The sequence below is a fragment of the Corvus kubaryi genome, unplaced genomic scaffold (assembly GCF_017639235.1).
Source record: "Corvus kubaryi isolate FWS band 111438036 unplaced genomic scaffold, C.kubaryi_AGA036_p1.0 135, whole genome shotgun sequence".
NCBI lineage: Eukaryota > Metazoa > Chordata > Aves > Passeriformes > Corvidae > Corvus > Corvus kubaryi.
The window spans coordinates 6,050,879-6,068,794 of record NW_024580669.1 but is presented as its reverse complement, the minus strand read 5'-3'; the positions used below and the strand labels follow the sequence as shown (position 1 = coordinate 6,068,794).

General features: G+C 41.1%; 1 protein-coding gene and 1 long non-coding RNA gene across 10 annotated transcripts in view; one reads left to right on the top strand and one right to left on the bottom strand.

Moving 5' to 3' along the window:
• The window catches only part of LOC121676698, a 76,889-nt gene extending 76,022 nt beyond the window's left edge, over window positions 1-867 (bottom strand). For 3 of the 4 annotated variants that reach the window (XR_006020541.1, XR_006020540.1, XR_006020542.1), the window contains exon 1: window positions 785-867. This is a non-coding gene — a long non-coding RNA (uncharacterized LOC121676698). The remainder of the gene's footprint in view (window positions 1-784) is intronic. The other variant, XR_006020543.1, reaches the window with a different exon arrangement.
• The window catches only part of GRM3 (glutamate metabotropic receptor 3), a 102,226-nt gene continuing 84,576 nt past the window's right edge, over window positions 267-17,916 (top strand). For 3 of the 6 annotated variants that reach the window (XM_042053513.1, XM_042053523.1, XM_042053496.1), the window contains exon 1: window positions 269-989. The gene's annotated coding sequence lies outside the window, so the exon portion shown is untranslated. Of the gene's footprint in view, window positions 990-17,916 lie in introns of all 6 variants that reach the window. The other 3 variants (XM_042053545.1, XM_042053534.1, XM_042053505.1) reach the window with 2 other exon arrangements.

The following is a 17,916-nucleotide window of genomic DNA, read 5'->3' as shown; positions in this document are numbered from 1 at the left end:
AACGCCCTGAACTGCCTCGGCTCTCCCGGCTGCTCTGTGCTCACCCTGCCCGCTCCCGGCTTTTTGAGGATGCGACAAGTCGCAGTGCCGGGGCGCAGCATCCTCGGAGGAGCGTGTGTGTTCCCCCCGCCCCGGCCCCGTCCAATCAGGATGCTGGGGGAGGGATGCTCGGGGCAGGGATGCAGGGTTGCCAGGCGACAGCAGCGTCCCCGTGTCCCGGCCCCCCCACACCCGTGTCCTCCCCCCGGGACCGGGCTGCGCTCCTGCCCGCGCTGCCGGCGCAGTTAAACAGCCGCGGGGAGCCCCGCAGCATGGGGCTCGCCTCCTTCCAGGGCTTCTGCCACAGCCCCGCTCCCGGCCGTGCCAGGAGCAATAGACAGCTCCAGAGTGAGAACTAGGAGCGCAGTCAATGAATAAATGGTAGGGATAAGGCTCAGCCGGCCCCTCCGCGCAGCGCCGAGTGCCGGGGGAGGCGGTCTGCGAACGCCAGCCAGCTCCCACTCCCTGTCTTTGCAACTCTAGGTCGCCTCCTAATTTAAAGCTTTGCACCAATCCCCTTTGCCCGGAAAGGAGAGGAAATCTAGAAAGATGCCAGGCTGCGAAAAGGGACCCCAAATCACAGAGCCGGTCCCAGGCGCTGCCTGGCTAAGCAGAGCCAAAGTTGGTCAGAGGAACGGGAAGCGGGTGCTCCAAAAGAGAGGGGAAAGGAAGGGGATCATCGCTTGGTGATCACAACCTCTCCATCCCGTTGTCCCCCTCTTCTTCTCCTTCCCTCACAGCTTACCTCTGACCACTTAGGAGGCCTTGATGAGTTTCCATCGGGATCCGATCCAAGGTGGGGGGGAGAAAGGGTGATCGTTCCCAGAGGAAGCAGCTCACACAAGTTTGGGGGGTGAGACTCTCCGGTGGATGTTTAACGAGCACATCGGGAGGCCCGCGATGCCCGGGAGCAGCTGGAGACCCTCACCAGGACTTATCTTCATTGCACGGTAAGGAGCTGGGCACTGGTATCCCGCGTCCTGGTCCCTGCATCCCACATCCCCGTCTCTTCATCCTGCGTCTCGGATTCGCGCATCCCGGTCCTCACATCCCCGCATCCCGCATCTCAATCCTCTCATCCCACTCCTTGCATCCCACACCCTGCAGTCTGGATCCCTGCATCCCGGGTCCCTGCAACCCACCCCCGCCCCGTTCTGCCCTCTGGACCAGACGCAGCCGCTGCCCCGGTGGATGCGGGTTGTGCAGCCAGGAAAAAGTTTAGAGCAGTGAATTGCGAAGAGGTTTCCTGACGGGATTCGGGGGGCAGGAGAAACGGGGAAGTGGGGAGATGGAGGGCAACAAGGGCTTTTACACTTGCAGAGGAAGGGTAGGGTGCAGGGGGACCCCTGAAGTCGACAGCTGGTGGGGGGAGGAGGGGTAGGGCAGTGTGCAGAAAGGAGCTGTGTCCAGATGTTGCCCAGAGGTTCCTGCTTCCACAGGCTTTGGGGGTGAAGGGATGAGATCTTAAGCTTGCCGTCCTATACCCTTCCTTAAGCTAGGGTGGAAAGTGCCAAGCCAGCAGCTGGGAGAGCTGTGCTGACTGCCCAGCTCATCTCCCTGGATCTGCTGCTGGAAGAGAGGGGGAGAGAGGTGGGGAACCTAAAAGAAATTGGAAGTGCCTTGCTCCTCTGGGAATATCTCCCCTGCAGGGACCTGGCTCTCTCCAGGATCCTAAAATTGGAATACTTCAAAAAGGAAGGAGAAATTAGCATGGATGATAGAGCCATTGTAATTCTCCCTCACATATATATCTGCCCACGTATCTGTGTGTCCATGTGAGTACACAGCCAGCTGTGTAGGTGTGTGTGTGTGCTTCCGGGGCTGCCTGAGCCTGTGGATGTGCCTTGCCCACGTCCCTGTGTTTCTGGGTTTGTAGGTGTGTGTATCTGTGCTTATGTGTTTGCTTGGATGCATATGGATATTTTATATGTACAGATTCATAGGGCTGTGTTTTTTGTTCCTAGACGGTGTTTATCTAACCCTCTGTAGACCTAGAGGTGTGTGGGTACGTACCTTGCATCTGTGTGTGTGCCAGGCACATGTATCTGCTGGGACACACATGTGGGTGTGAGAAACTGCAGCTCCCTGCCAGTGTATAGGGAGGATTTGGGGGGGAGTGTTGGGTTTTGGGGGTTTTATCCCCCCAGGTTATCACAGTGGATATGGATCATTTTACGTATACATCCCTAGATTTCAGCAATCTTGGTAAAACCCAAGCAATTCATGAAGAACTAGACAGGCATCACACCCAATACTGCATTGAACTGAACTAAGGATTTTCTGGTAGTCTGTGAGTTCTCTGGCTTCTTCTCAGTTTATGCCACCTGCTGAAGATTATTTTAGTTCCTTTTTTTTTTTTTTTTTTAAATTAGTTAAATCAGCTTTAAAAAACACTTGGAAGACTGTGAAACAGACCAGCCTGGGACACAGACTGGTACCTATTTCAGCTTGCATAAGTATATGTCTCATGTTGATTAAATATTCATGACAACAATTTGAAAATCACACAACCCACCTGATCAAATACGTATTTTAGGAAAATTACTTCTTTCATTGTCTTGAAATGCACCTAAATCATGATGACGTCTTCTGCTGTTATTTATGTTGATAAACGTATTAAAAGAAAATGTAACTTCTCCAGTTATATTGGGAAAAATTGCACTTTAAGCTACTTTTATTCACAATTAAGGTAATAGAAAAATTGTACTTCTGTAATGTTCATCCTTTGAGTGAAATCAGTAACAAATCATGCAATTGCTTCTTAATTATTTGAAGAGCAATGCAAGTTAATTGTCCCCTAATAGAATATTTCATACTTTAATTTCTGTGGCTTTTTTTCTTGTTTGTTTGTTAAGCGTTTGTTTAAGAATGATGCTGTCCACTACTCCCACTATTTTTAGAGACCTCCATTATATATTAAGCACAAAACACACTTCAAAATAGAAAATATATGAGTTGCTTTACTGCTCTGTAACTTAAAGACAAGTAAAATGGCATTGGTATCGAGTACATTAAAACTAGACTTTCATGCTCGAGCAAAGATGCTTTTCTAATCACTGTTGATGTTTGCCTGGGTTACTTGTGTTGATGACCTACTTACAAGGTTCTACAAATAAAGGAATAAAGTTTTTTTAGGCAAATGTTGACACCTTGTCTAGGAGTAAGATTCTAATTTTATCATTGAAAGAGTGGATCTAAAGCAAGATTCAGGGGTAAAGTATCTTTCTAGATCCACATAATGTTTTTACAGTTAAATAAATGTGACAAAGCAAAGTACTAAATCAGACTGGAAAGCCAAAATAAAAGAAATACATTACAAACAATGCTATCGTTCAGTTCAGTGGTCTGTGTTACATAAGTGGAGCTGAATTTGGAAATGAAGGCAGTGTAGGGACGTGTAGTGGCATTTAAAGAAAGAACTATTTGGATGGTTTTTGTGAACACAACTCGCCCATGGCAGTGTCCTACAGAACATAAATTGTGCTGTAGCTCACGGAGTCCTATATGGAATACTATAAGACATGAAAGACTTGGTTCTAATGCTGCTTATGCCAGGGTCAAATTGAAATTTTACCTTTAAAGCTAGTGGGCTAAATTCTGTGTTTGCCTACAAGTATTCAGGTGGGTCACATGAGATGTGCACTCACCAAAAGTCTGGTTTAGCAGTGCAATTTGAGAATCCAACCTCAAGATTTCACAGGGTGTGAGATCCTGTCTATGAGGCTGTTAAATTTGCCAGCAGCATCCTACTGAAGGGACTTCATTCTCTGATCAGTTTTTGAAAGTTGTCTTCAAAGTCCTATAAAATTTTATCAGGATTGCTGCACCTTGTTTGCTCCAACTTGTTGTACTATAGTTATCAATCAGTTGGCATGAATTTTTGTCACTGATGAAGTCACTCTCAGGATGCCGCAGAACAGCACCAAGTTGTTTGACACTCTCCAGGATCAGACAGCATTACTGTTCATGTGGGAATGTGTGTAACTATTCTAAGCTACGTAAGCTCTTGTGAAGATGGTGTAATATTGACTGTTGGGGCATTTTTCTGCTTATTGATATAAAACTGAGAGCTGGTTTAAAGCCTAATCAAGAACTTAGTTCAGGTCAGAGAGTTAAAGAGAAGATTGTTCTCTTGCTCTCTCCTAGTGTGGAGAGTAAGTCTGTGCTTTAATGCCTGAGTGGGTTGCATTTGCAGTGGAGGGGTATCTACAGCCAAATAAACGGGGTGACCAGAGGGAGAATCAGCCACCCTGCCCCTGCAGCCAGCCCTGAATGTCCAGAGCAAAACCATGGTGGACCTGGGGTCCAAAGGTGGCAGGAGAGGAGTGCAGTATCCTTCAGTGGTACCATCCTCCTAAGTCTCTGCTTGTGACTGTTTCTTGCTGTGAACTTAGCAAGACAACTTTCACTCTGATAATCCAGCCCTAAACTGGCAGAAAAAACTGGAACACATTTCATTTTATGAAAATACAGATTGGCTGAAAATCCTGAGTTTAATTTAGCAGTAGGAGTAAAATGATTAAAAAAAAAATCCTCCAAGGCACAATGATGCCTGGGAAATACCTGCAATTGTCAGGTATTTCCACTGAGACAAAACCACAGTTTGCTGTTAGAAGTGCCTTAACCATTGCAGATTAGTGCAATTGTCTCTTTCTTCAGGTAAACCCAGAATCCACTGTGTGATCTCAATGGATTTGCTGGCTTATCTATTGTCTTAAGAGGTTTTCAGACATTTATTTCAGGCATGTTCAGATTTTAAAAAATACTTCAAAAAATGTACTGTCTTGATTCCAGCTGCCTTTTAAGAGTAATGCAGCAAATTTTCATGGGGGTAAATCACTGTGAACCTATTAAAGTCAAAAAGAAGAGAATTTACTAGAGTTACAGCAAATTGCACACAAAAAAATAGGCTGTAGAACTATATTGCTTTTATCTGATATTGGTCCTTTCAAATATAAAATTATGTAGTTGGAACAATTATCATGCTCTTTTTCATAGCTATCCTGAGATTATGGGAGTATTTCTGTAGTCAGCAATGGTCCTGCTTGTGCAGGAACATATGGGCTCCTCATATAAAGCAACAAGCTTTCCCCAAAACCTAAGAATCAGGTTAGCAGCTTTTCCAAACCATCTAAGACCCAACATATCCACATGTAAAAGTATGGTCTTAACCCCAGTTACTGAGGCAGCCTTCCTTCAGAGCAATTTGAAGTCTGGCAAGTGGCTTGAGCTTGATAGTACTGATGACCCTGACCTTCCAAGTCACTTTCCCAGTACATCCAAAGGGGAACAGCACGATCACCAAGTATATAAACCAGATCAAATATGCGTCAAACAAGGTGCATAGAGAGGGAGTCACTGATAAACTTTTCATGGATGAAATGGGAACTTGGAGCAGACTTCTGGCGGATGCTGCCAGACCTTGAAATTCTCCATTAGAAAAGTGAATAGAGAAGGGAAAAAAGTTTTGAAAACAAAAAAAGATTGAGGAAAATATCTCCGTACGAGACAAAATGGGAAAAATACAGAGAAGAAAATTGCTTGATAGAAAAGGAAAAAAAATCAGTAGAGATACTCAAATGACTATTCAAGCTGGAAGAAAAGTAAATTAAATGATAAGCCAGTTGTGGGAAGAAGAGATTTTAAGGCAGATGAAGGTGGTGAAGTCAACCGAGACATTGTCAGATTCCAGAGGAAAATTAAGCAAGTCTACACAAGGGAGAATTAAGCCAAAAGCTAAGTCAGTGACCACAAAGTCAGCAAATTCATATGACAGAACTGTATCAGGAGAAATAATGGAATAATTGGTTTTTCATGTGAAGAAGGATGAACAGGTTAGTTTAGAGTACCCTTTAAGGAACAGGGTACCTGAAAGGAGGGGTGCTGAATAGGGGAGGTAGAGTATGCAGGTGAGAAGAAACAAAAATGCTCTTGAGAAAATGAGGAGTGCTTGAGGAGAGAACAAAGGGAAGAATAAAATAGGGAAGCAAAATGAAAAGATTGGGACTGGCATGACATCAGAGGAAAAGCATCCACAAAGACTGGAAGAAGGGATTGACAAAAAAAAGAAAGAAAGAAAGAAAGAAAGAAAAGAGTATCAAAGGGTGTGGGAGGTACAGAAAAGTCACCTCCCACTGGTACAGAGGAGGAGCTGGGGCCTGGGCCTGCCAGGAGGAAAGAGCTGAAGGGAACCTGAAAACTGAGAAAAATCTTTATCTAGAACATGACATGCTGGTGGAAGACAGGGAGAAGAGAAGAGAAAATGTGCAGAATGTAGTGACTGAGAGCACCCTCAGCTGAGAAATATAGTAAAACTTACACATTAGCTTCCACTCCCATGAAAAGCTCCACTAATGAGACCACACACAAACCAGGGACAATTTTTGTGTTACCTAAATGCTGCATCTGGAGACATGCAAAGCCTCAGCCTCTGTGGGTTGTGGTGGCTGGTCCTCCAAAGGACACATTGAGCTGGCTGAGATCCTGCCCTGTGGTCTGTGAAGGAGGATGCTGCAGGCAATTCAGCGAGTCTGGGATTGGGCAGTACTGGGATTCTTCTCTTGAATGAGCCCTACAAAGAAGCTGGTTGAGATAAGTGGGCAACAAGGGGCTGTCTGATTATATTGAGAGACTCTAAACCTCTTCCAGCAAAACTGATGTGGCAGAAGCCAAATCTAACACTGAGGGACATTAATGGCTTGCAATAGGCATTGAACACCATGTGGTCAAACCGACGCTGAGGTGTAGGATGGGACACCATTTGAAAAGGGTTTGAAAATCTTACAAAATATTGTTTCACCCCCAAGTTCCTAAAATTTATCTCTAAATATATTCCTAAATTTTTTCATCCCTAAAAGTTCCTAAATATTGTTTCATCAGTGATGTGACTCCCTGCTCCATAGGTATGTAACAGCAGGGCTGAGATGATCCAGAATTTGTCTCTGTTATAGGAATGCAGGTTAAATACACTCCTCGTCCCTGGTGAGGAATAGAGCCCTATGGGAAGCTAGTCTAGGGTCTAGGGTTCACTGAGAGGCTCCTAGACCAGCTTTGATCTTGTTGACCTTGAGCAGTTAAAAGTACAGGTCACCACATCAGGATGTTTGTCTGTTTTCCATAATGTAGCTGTGATTAAGTCTCCTTAGATCCCAAACTGCCTCCAGCTTGTATGTGCCAGGTCTCCACAATGGGACACCTGCAGCTGTGCTTGAGGGAACATTTCTACATATGTGTTTTGTAAGAGATTTTTGGCAGAGATATTTTTGGATCCAATACTTACTGCCTAGCAATTTCTGTATTGCTTTATAATCATTATATATTATATTGTTATTATTAATTTCATTCATATTGGTTGCATCATCTAGTGAAGAAATTATCAGGAAAGCATGAGAAGACATGTTCTGCTAGTGTTTAAAAATACTACATTTGTAATGCTTAGCAGAAATCGGCTGGCCTGCTGTTAGGCTCACATAGCCAGAGATGTGATAAAAATCAATAAGCAAATTTTGGGGATGTTTCCAGAACTCATAGAATGATTAATTTTTCCCTTTTATTTCTCTGTATTTTCATGACAAGAGAAAACATATAAATAGACAAAAGGATGGAGGAAAAAAGATAAAGATATGTTGCAGTAACACATGTAGGGTTCAGTGCTAAGGTATTAAAAGAATATGCTTGGATCAGCTCATGTGGCTAAGAAATGTCAAAAATTATCTTTCCCTGCAAGATTGTTTCAAAATTGATATTTTAAAGCAAAAATAGAATTGGTTTTGCCATGACAAATCAGTTTTCAAAAAGCTTCATTATAATTTTTGGTGAGATTATGTGTGTATTTGATTGTTGAGTGTCACCAGTCGAGAATATGGCCATAGACTTCTTTGCTTTTTATCATATATTTTTAATGGCATTTTTGCTAATCTTTAGTCAGTCACAAAGACATCTTCACTATATGTCAACTGACACTTCATTTGGTTCCATTGTAAGATTTCCAGATGTTTCCGAATACCACAAATTAAATATCTTGATTTTACCTTTTAACAGATGTATTTTACCAGTATTTAACTCTGCCTTGCAAAAAGCAGGGGAAAAAAACACCCACGTGGGGCATCAATGTAGTTATATTGGATTAAACTTTGATAAAATTGTGTGAAAAGGATACCTTACAATGCCTAATAGATGTTGCAGTGTGTTATTTGCAGAGAGACTATTAAGTTTCTTGTTTTACTTATTATGAAATACTTGTCCATAAAATAACATTTTACTAGAAAATTTGCAAAATTTATAGGAATCTTCTTATATATTTTCCAAACACTGTGAGAACACACTAAAGTACACTTGTTAAATCTACTTTGCAAGTGTTTCATTGTATTCCCTTGGGACCTCTTAATTGGGCTGCTCATTTTCCTCCTTGCAGCCACCATGGCATTAGAAGAGCCCTGACAATACCAGAGATCAGCAGACAGTGCATTTTATTAAACAGGTGCAAGCCCATCCTACACCGACTGACGACGAGGTTTATTTATCAGGCAAGTCTTGGCTCTCAGAAGTTGAGGAAAAGGAGAGCAATTGTGTGGGAATGGTAGCCCAACACTCAAGTCTGTTTTAGCCAAATATTCCTAAACCATACAGCTCAAGCTTCTTTATCACACCATTATTACAAAATACATTTATTTTAGAATAATAAGAAAAGAGCATTTTCTTCATAACCAAGAAAAGAAATAAACTTTCTACCTCAGGTCTTAAAATCAGAACAAACCCCACTGCTCTTCCAACAAAAGCAACATGCAGCCCATGTCTTTTTCATCCATTCACGTGTCAATGTGGCTGTCATAAGGCACATTTACATATGGCCAATCCCACAGCTGATTCATTAAGATGATTTTATGGGTGAAAAGGGAACATGACTTAATGGAGTAGCTCCAGGAATACAAATAAAATCAGATAACTTTCAGAGAATAATAACTTTCCTTTCTGAAGTGGACTTGAAATCTCTAAGAAGAGAAGAGCTCTGCTTAAAGCAGCCTTTTCTTCTTCACTCAGAAGTGATATCCGATTAATTGTGCAGTTTAGCTGAACTTTGCTTTTCTTGGTATCCTAGGAGAAAAGCTCTGACAGACTGGGAATTTTAACTTGTTTGTAATGTAAACTCAGTATACTGGTGGTGCTTTTTTAACACTCCAGAAACTGCTTGGGAGGAAAAAGAAATAAATAAAAAGGCTTTGATCCTCTAAGCAAACAAAGAGGGGAGAAGGAGGTTAAAAGAACCATCATTTGTTAAAGGCAGAGAAGGAAAATGTGGGAAAGGTGTTTCTATTTTAACAGTTTCAGAGACTGCAAGACTCTTGGAAATATCAGACACTTCAACAGCATTAGAGACTTCTGATGAATAAGGTTTGATGATTTATTTTTATTGTGTCATTGAAATTTTTGAGATTTATAAGGATTATGAAATTCTCAATAATATCAGTCATCTAAACAAGATTTTTTTCCCAGAAGCAGATATCCAGGACAAAGCTTAGAGATTAATGCTAATACCTTGAGTATCCAGCTCACATAAACGTATTTCCAGTGGCATTATTCAGTATGAAAAAAGGAAGAGTTTAGTCTGGAAGTAACACCAGGTCCTGGGAGCTGAGATTTGTGTATCAGGTTTTTGGCCAAAAGGTGGAATGTAAACTGAAGCTTGCAGTAGCAAGGAGGGGTGTGACCCAGCCATGCCCTGGTGGCTGCTTATCTCTGGGAGATGCTTCCACTCCCCAAAACATAGGTATTTTGGCCTGTAGGTAAGATGAAGTCAAGTCTTACATTACTTCTACTTATGTGCCTGTCTATTCCACATTTTTTTAAGGAAGGAAGCAGATAAATAGTTGCATTTAGCCCTAACTACCTTTAATCAATGTCCAGGGAGCAGCTGCAGAGTAAGAGGGTTCCTTAGTCCCTGTGATTTCCTGCCAAGGGCACAAGGTTCCAATTAGAACTTATCCTGAGAGAGTGCAGTATCCATTAGGGTAGAAATGGATAGAAAGAGACCCTTTTTAAGTAAGATTCTTCATTTTCAAAGATTGTACACAACGTTCCCTTTGGCTGAACACAGCACTTATAGTCCCACAGGTAATGACATCAGTAAGGACCTCATCTGATCCATCTCCCCCTCCAAAGATGGGATAAACTGTCTTTAAACCTTTATTAACTGATACCTGTTGAATGATTTCCTTAAAATCTGCAACAACAGACATTTCACAGTCTCCTGCAATAGCATATATCTTAAGTGATTCACTTAAGTGCTCCTATGGACAGAAGGTTTCCAAAAGTTTAACTACATCCTATTTTTTGCAACCAAGCCTGTCACTCTTATCCTCTCTGCTATGGAAATTTGAAGCAATTTAGTATTTTCTTTTCCATTCCAGCCTTTTATATTGCAAAGAGATTAGATTTTGACTGTTTAACGTTCATTTAGGTAATGTTCCCTTCAGTCATCTCCTCCTAACTCAGTGAAATAACTGCTTTTCTTTCACCATTTGCTTTTTTAAGTAGCTTGGGTTTTTTGCTGTTTTCCTTTTTGCCTTCTCCAGTAGCTCGTCTGGACCCATACCCAAAAGATGAGTACAGACAATGAATGGCTTCACTTCCCTTGTCTTGAATACAATATTTTTCAAAGAAATCCTTTGTACTATTCATTTGTTCTGTTCTCCAAGCCTCAATCCAGCCAGCATTTTGCTCCAAGAGCCCTCAGGAGCCCCACAGAGCCATAGTGATGTCCTTGTCCTGTCACCTCTCAATTTGCTGTAATTTTTCTTGACTGTTTTTGGTTATTCCTAGTTTGCAACCACATCCACCTCCAACCAAGTAATTGTTAGCTCTCACATCCACAGTAATATTTCAGAAGAAAAGTTTTTAAGGCAGTTTGGACAACCTGTTTCTTTGTCTTTCCCAGAAGGATCTGTGTGGGCCATGGCTTCTCTTGGTTCAGTCACTGCTAAAGAGAGGGCATGCTTGACTCCTGCATTGTCTACCATGTGTCATGTGCAGGAGCCTTTGTAGAAGGAAAGCCTCCAGACCAACTCCAAGCATAAAATATACCAATGAATGTTGCAGAGCTGAGTGATGGATCCAGATGTGTGATGGGTTTTCATTTGGGTATTCCAGCTGTGGGCCTGTGAAAAGGCAGAAGCTGCTCATGCTTTCAGGATCATAATCACAGAGCCAGGAGGTCTCAAATGAGATGTTTGACTTTGCTGCTGGCAAACCCACACAGAGTTCATCTACATTAAGCCTGATGAATGTGGCATTAGGCAAGAATCCAGAACTTCATGACTCCTAGGCACACTTTGTGCCTCACTTGTTTAATCTCTCTTCTTTTATTAAGACTCAAACTTTTCCCCGGCCAGTCTAGAATATTTCCCAAACAGTCCAGGACATGGACAATGTCAGAGAGGTTCTAATAAAGCTGCCACAGGTACTTGCACCAAAGGCTCCTTAGAGAACCCTTTACATCTGTTAGGCTCATGCATAGAAGAGTATTACTGCCAAAGAAAAAAAAAAAGAAAATAATAAAAACTCAGGAAGGAAAAAATAAAAAGCATTTACTCTCGTATCTGTAGTAATTTGTGGAGCACCTTAATATTGCAAAAAAAATGCTCCCTCTAGCCTTCAAATTAATCAACATGCTGTTTTAATATATCACAGTGAATTAAAACACATCCAGTCCAACTCACTTTTTCCTGACCATTAATTTCGAAGTCTTGAATTCCCCCTGAACAGGCAAGCAGTTGCTTTGAAGATTTAACTGGCCAGAGCACAAGCCACCATTATGTCTGAGAGAAGTCCCTTTTCTCTGTCTAACTTGGTCACACTGGGACTGCTAAATAATCACTCCTTGGATGCACTGGGTGAAAGGGAAGATGGATGTCCATGTGAGAGAGAAATTTTTCACAGTCTGGGATAGGGAGACACAGAGAGGCACCCATGGATGCATCTTGGTGCTTTTTCTCTCCACTTGTAGTACAGGCAACCCCAAATACTCATCTGATATGTTGGCTCTTGAACCTAGACCATACTAAATAATTGAAGTACCTAAGATACACTGTCTGATCATGGTCAGCAGGGCCTGGCATTGAAATGCCACTTACTGAAGGGTCAACAGTGTGTTCCTAAGGTCTTAAAAAGAGTTTCCATGTAGATTCATTTCTATTTAATCAACAGGACTTATGCTGGTAGTATTTTAGAGTGCTGCAAATTTTTTGCAATTCTTTTTTTAAAGCACCAAGTAATAGGTCCTCTAGTATGTCCCATTTTTGTCCATTCCCATTTATAAGATGGTTTCCATGCCAATGATTACAGTTAAATACTAATATGAGTAGTTTCAAAAACAAAAGCACATTTGGAATGATCCATGTTTATCTTTAGAGACTAAGAGCTGCAAAGACGAATGGATTGAGAGGGATTAAACACAAGGCTAATTGTTCATTAGGCAACCTAAGACCAATTAAGTGTGCTAATCCATTCAATATTTTTTCTAGCTATTTCCATTTTTATCCCTGCCAAAATTATTTTGCATGCATTAATTCACCTATACTTATTTATTAATTAAAAAAACTCACTTGAAATGCAGGTCTTGCATCCTGTAGTCCCTTCTCAAGCAAAATGTCCATGATAGCAGTAGCAGAAGGACTTCAAGATGTGACTGAAACTCTCTGTACTGCTCTTTTCCTAAAATAAAACATAATTTCTTTCAATAAGATTAATGTGAATGCATTCTCCATCTGTATTGATTCCAGATACTCTCCATGTTTACTTAAGACGTATTTTTCTGCAAAATTATGCATAGTTCTATACAATGTTCTATGAAAGTCGTCCAGGCTGTACCTGGCCAAAATAATTGATCTAAAATTTATTGCTGATTGCTGACTACTATTATGTATTGGTTTTGACATTATTTTGATGTGTAATTGATTATCTGTTTGCCAGATAAGTAGACAGAGAGTTATTGATAGCTAACTTGATTATCATGTCTTCCAAGTTCTAAAAAGTAATTTTTTTTTTTCAGATCAGCTACACATTAATATTGTCAGATTCTGGCTCCCAAAATGACCCTTGGAAGAAAACAGACTTATAGTAAAATTATTCACATAGATGTTACCACAAATATGGGAAATGAGCCACAGGCCAGGTAGCAGTGCAACAGGAATGGATTTAAGGCTATGGAAGTTCAGAAGCATAGCATGACTCAACACCATGGTATCATATTGTTGTGGAAAAAGGAAATATTCTACTAGGATTAATAAACAGGAATATTGTCTTTAAGATATGGAATCTAAACATTAATCTCTACTAAACACTGGTAGGGCCACTTCCAGAGTATGGCAACCAGTTTTGGGCATTATGTTTTAAGAAAGAATATAAATCTCTTGGAATATCAGATATCAACAGAATATCAACATGAGGAATTGTGTGGAAAAAATAGATTTGTCACAGGTAAGTAAAGGCTTAAACTGTCACACAGAAGACTAGACCTCATGAAAAGCTTTTAATTGTAAGGAATGGGAAAGACAGAATAAACTGCTGGGAAATCAAGGAAGTTCCTGTTACCAAAGTGTCTAAAAACAAGTTAGCCAAGACATGAGTTTGATAAGACATAACTAAAATTAATCTCAATTTGGGTAATAGCAAAGGAAGATCAAGATCAAGATCAAGACCTTACAGGGTCCCTTCTAACCCTCTTCTTCTCTCAATGACCTGAATATAATTCAGGGTTCCTACCCCAGGGTCTGTGTTTTGTAAATCTCTCCTGGTGAGGTGCAGCAGAGGCAGTCAGAGTAGAGAGCATCATGCTTCTCCTGGGGAAGAGAGGAGAAAATGGACAAACTGCAGGAGCAAACAAGGTTGTCCTGCAAGAGAGAGGCAAGCTCTGCCACGCAGGGGCAAATCTTGTGCGTATACAGGGATCACAAATGGATCACAAATGTCTGCTTAGTTCACATTAAGTCTCCCTATGAGTGACTTCAGTATAGACAGACACATCATGTAAAGACCATGAGCAGGCTCCCCTCTTACTGTAGGGGCTCTGCAGAAGTCCCTGTGTGTCTACAAAATCCAGCTTTAAATGAGTTCTAATATTAGGACAACAGATAAACAAGAAAGGAAGGAGCATCACGACTTGTGCTGTCAACTTTAAAGTCTACTCTGCATGTTCACAGGCTTTGATACCCTCGTGTAGGCAGTACACTATATAAGGTTATAAAGTTATGTATGTTTTTGGAATATTTGCATAAGGAAATGAATGCAGTAAATCTGTTGACATCGTCAATGCAGAACTACCATAACTCTAAAGCTTTCTGCACTGCAGTGATGATTATGAAACTAGTAGGTAGTTTATGTTATTAACTCAAGGCATCATCTTTAATAAATACTCATAAAACACATTGGCAAAAGCATAAACTGCAGGAACATGAGTAGGATATTTGTGACATGCTCTCTATCATAGATAAATTGTTAACACTGCTGTTCAGTAATTACTTAATCAAAAGCATACTTAGGGAAAATCTGAAATAACAGGGAGATTTCAGTTTTTAGACTAAGAGTCCTATCTTCATGTTAATTACTCAGGCAGGGTTATAGTATATTTTCATAAAAGTATGAGATGGTATTGAAATTCAAATAAATCCTTTGAGGTTTTATGGCTCATACAAAGTGCAAAGAAATTCAGAAAGAAAAATTTTTCCAAATTAATAATTCTTTCTTAAAGAGTGATAAATAATTAGATGTTGTCTTCTAAAAGGACAATAAGTTTTGTCATGCATTTGTGAAAAATATTCATGTCATGGATAGGAAGGATATTTCATGTAAATTACACTCTTTCCTTTCTACCCTGAAGTTTTTCTTCCATTCAAAAGATACTGTATCTTTCATCATTCAAGGCCTCTCTGCATTGACCCTGGAGAATACTGAAATATTCCCTTTATCTGTCCTAAATCAGGTGAACAATAAAAAGATATTGATTTTTCATACAGCATAAATAGTTCACGAATGTATAAAAATTTAATTCAGGATTCAGTCAGTCAAATACTAGATTGTGATAAATTAGCAACAAACTCAGTGGAGCTGCTCTATGCTACAGCAACGGCCAGTGCTGTTCAATTTGTCAGGAGTGCTGCACTTCCATCATTTAATAGCTTCAAGAGATAATAACATCTGCAGTTTTGGGTTTTCAAAGTCAGCCTCTTCCTTCCCTTACTCTTACTCAAGCAGTAGAGAAGAGTTTGCAGCAAAATCTTTGCACTGCAATAAAACATTTCTCTTGCCCCTCTCATTGAGAGTGGCTGCTGCACTCTGAGCTTGGCCATCACCAAGGAAGCTGCTGAGGAGTCGATGGCATGGGAACATGAGTCATGAACATGTCCCAGTCCCCCAACTAGTGTAAATCAGTGTAACTGCACTGTCACAAGCTCCAAGGACAGAGATAGCTTGTAAATACAGGAAATATGGGGGTTGTGCAACATAAATAAAGCCAGATGAGACAATTCAATCTATCTCCTGCCCCAAAGCAGAGTCAGTATTATTGTGTCACTTCTGAAAAAAGGTTACTTTTTTCTTGAAAACTTTTGATGGTAAAGACTCCACAACTCTCCCAGACAGCATGTCCCTGTGCCTCAGTACCTTTATGATGAAAACATTTTCGCCTAATGTCTAGCCTAAATCTTTATTTTTATGGTTTAAGTTCATTTCTGCTTTAGCTAAAGACTGACACCAAAGTTCTCCTTTCATCCCAGTTAATTTCTCACCCCGAGCTTGATGCAGCTTTGCTTACAATCTGGTCTGGCCACAGCTGTGATGAACCTGACACTGCTGATTGGATTTGGAAAAGTGTGAGTCTCAGGCCAGTGTGTCTATGCCTTCTCTAGTGGTCTGAAACTGGCATGCTTCTCAGTCTGAGAGATCTTCCAGTCTGCTGAACTGGCCATCAAGGCATGAAACATTCATTGCCTCTGGAAAAATTAAAAGTAATGCTTGTGAAAAAAAGTAGAGTCCTAAGACTGGGGTTTTTTCTTTGTCACCTGTTACAGGAACATTCTGTTAGGGTTTTTAACATAAGAAATAGATACAATGACATGTTTTAGACTGTTTGTGTGATTAGTACAAAGGAAAGCACTATCTCATCAGCGGAATAATGCTTCCTTTCTAAGTTGTAGCACCTCTAATCTTCTGCTCTTTAGTGAGATGACAAACGTCAACCTGTGCATTAAGTGTTTTTAAATGGCATTAAGGTTTTGTTGCATGATGGTTCCAGCTAATGCTTAACATTATTATCTCTTATGCTCATTAAAGGAAATATTTAGTTTCTATCAAAGTAAAGGACTTAGTGTTTGGTGAAGAAAATAGCATTGGTTTGAAAATAAAATAGAGTATAAGTAAAGGAAAGAGCTATTGCTGGTGAAAGGCTTTGATGAAAACAGTATTGAGAATGGCAGAAATGTCTTTTTCTCTGATAACTTCTTCTCTATTAATGGCCTATTCTGCTATGATAATAAAAACTCCTTCAAGGGTCACAGTGCTTCCCAAGTTGATTATTGCAACAAAAACAAATTGGTTCAAAGCCTTTCCTGAGTAAACAGTTACTGATAACATTTTATCTTCCCTGTTCATTGCTCTTCACTAGGGCTTGGTCTTCTCTAGCAAAGCAACCGGAGACAGCAGCCTTGGCTAAGCCTCAGGTTGGGGGGCATTTCCTCAATGAGGAGGTTCACTGTGGCATTTTCCTGGCCTCTGCTCAACCTCACTTGGTGCCCGGGTCAATTCACTTCCCTTCTACTGAGATGGAGGGAAGGAGCTTGGCATTGTCTGGTGGTCAGAGATATATGTAGACTCTGTCAGCCATGCTTTAGGGCCTGGAGCTCTTCCTCTGTTTGTTTAATCTTCCCATTCCCCTGCAGAACCCAGGAACACAGCTTAATGATGTCCTTCAGATGCTTCTAAGCCACATTCCTCCCTGAAATTTTCCAAGAGCCTTCAGACTATGGACAGATTGCCTAGCAAGCTCCTTTTTACCTCCTGCATCTTCAGGAGATGGTCCTCTTGAACTTCTAAGACCCTTGCTGACTTTTTCAGAGTGACAGTGGGCAAGAATACCTGGAATTACAAAATAGGGTTATTTTTTCAGCTCAGGCACATTCCTCTGGAGTAAAACTGCAATGCCTCGAAGGACCTTTAGGCCTGTAGAGAGTACAATATGGTCTGGACTGGTGCCTGGCACGTAGGCAGTGGTCTCCTCACTCCTGCCCACAAGCCTCCTGCTGTCTACAGGCTGAGAACCTTGTGCCCCAAGCCCTTAGGGTCATGTGTTTCTCCAGCCCAACTAAGTGTGTGGAGAGCAACTGCAAAGGCTCAGCTGGTTGCACAACTATGTTAATTGTTTTGCCTCTGGGTCTCCAGTATCATTTAGTTTTCCTGAGAACTCCTTGCAGTTAACCAAACAGTTGCAGTTCATCTTAGACTCTTCAGACTTACACCACATAAAAACTTCTTCTAAGCAGGCAAGTAATTCTTTCCACTTCAAGTCAAATGAAGGGATTTCTATTGGAGCCTTTTGCTTGTGATTAATACCAACAGTGAAAGTAATGTTTAATTTGCCTCATCTCCCTCTAAAAGACCAAAAACTGTCTTGACTCCCACTCAGATCTCTGGAAGAACAAGCAGTCTCTCACCATTGCCCCTTCTACGAGAAAATCTTGCTTTCCCCAGTTCAGAAAAAGCTTTTTTACTTTAGGGAAGGGGGGGGGCAGAATAGGGGGGGCGGGGAAGAGAAGTATTTGTAGTGACCTCTTGCACTTCTCACCACTTCTGTGACTACCAAGGAATTGGTGCTTCTTTTGGTCATTTCAT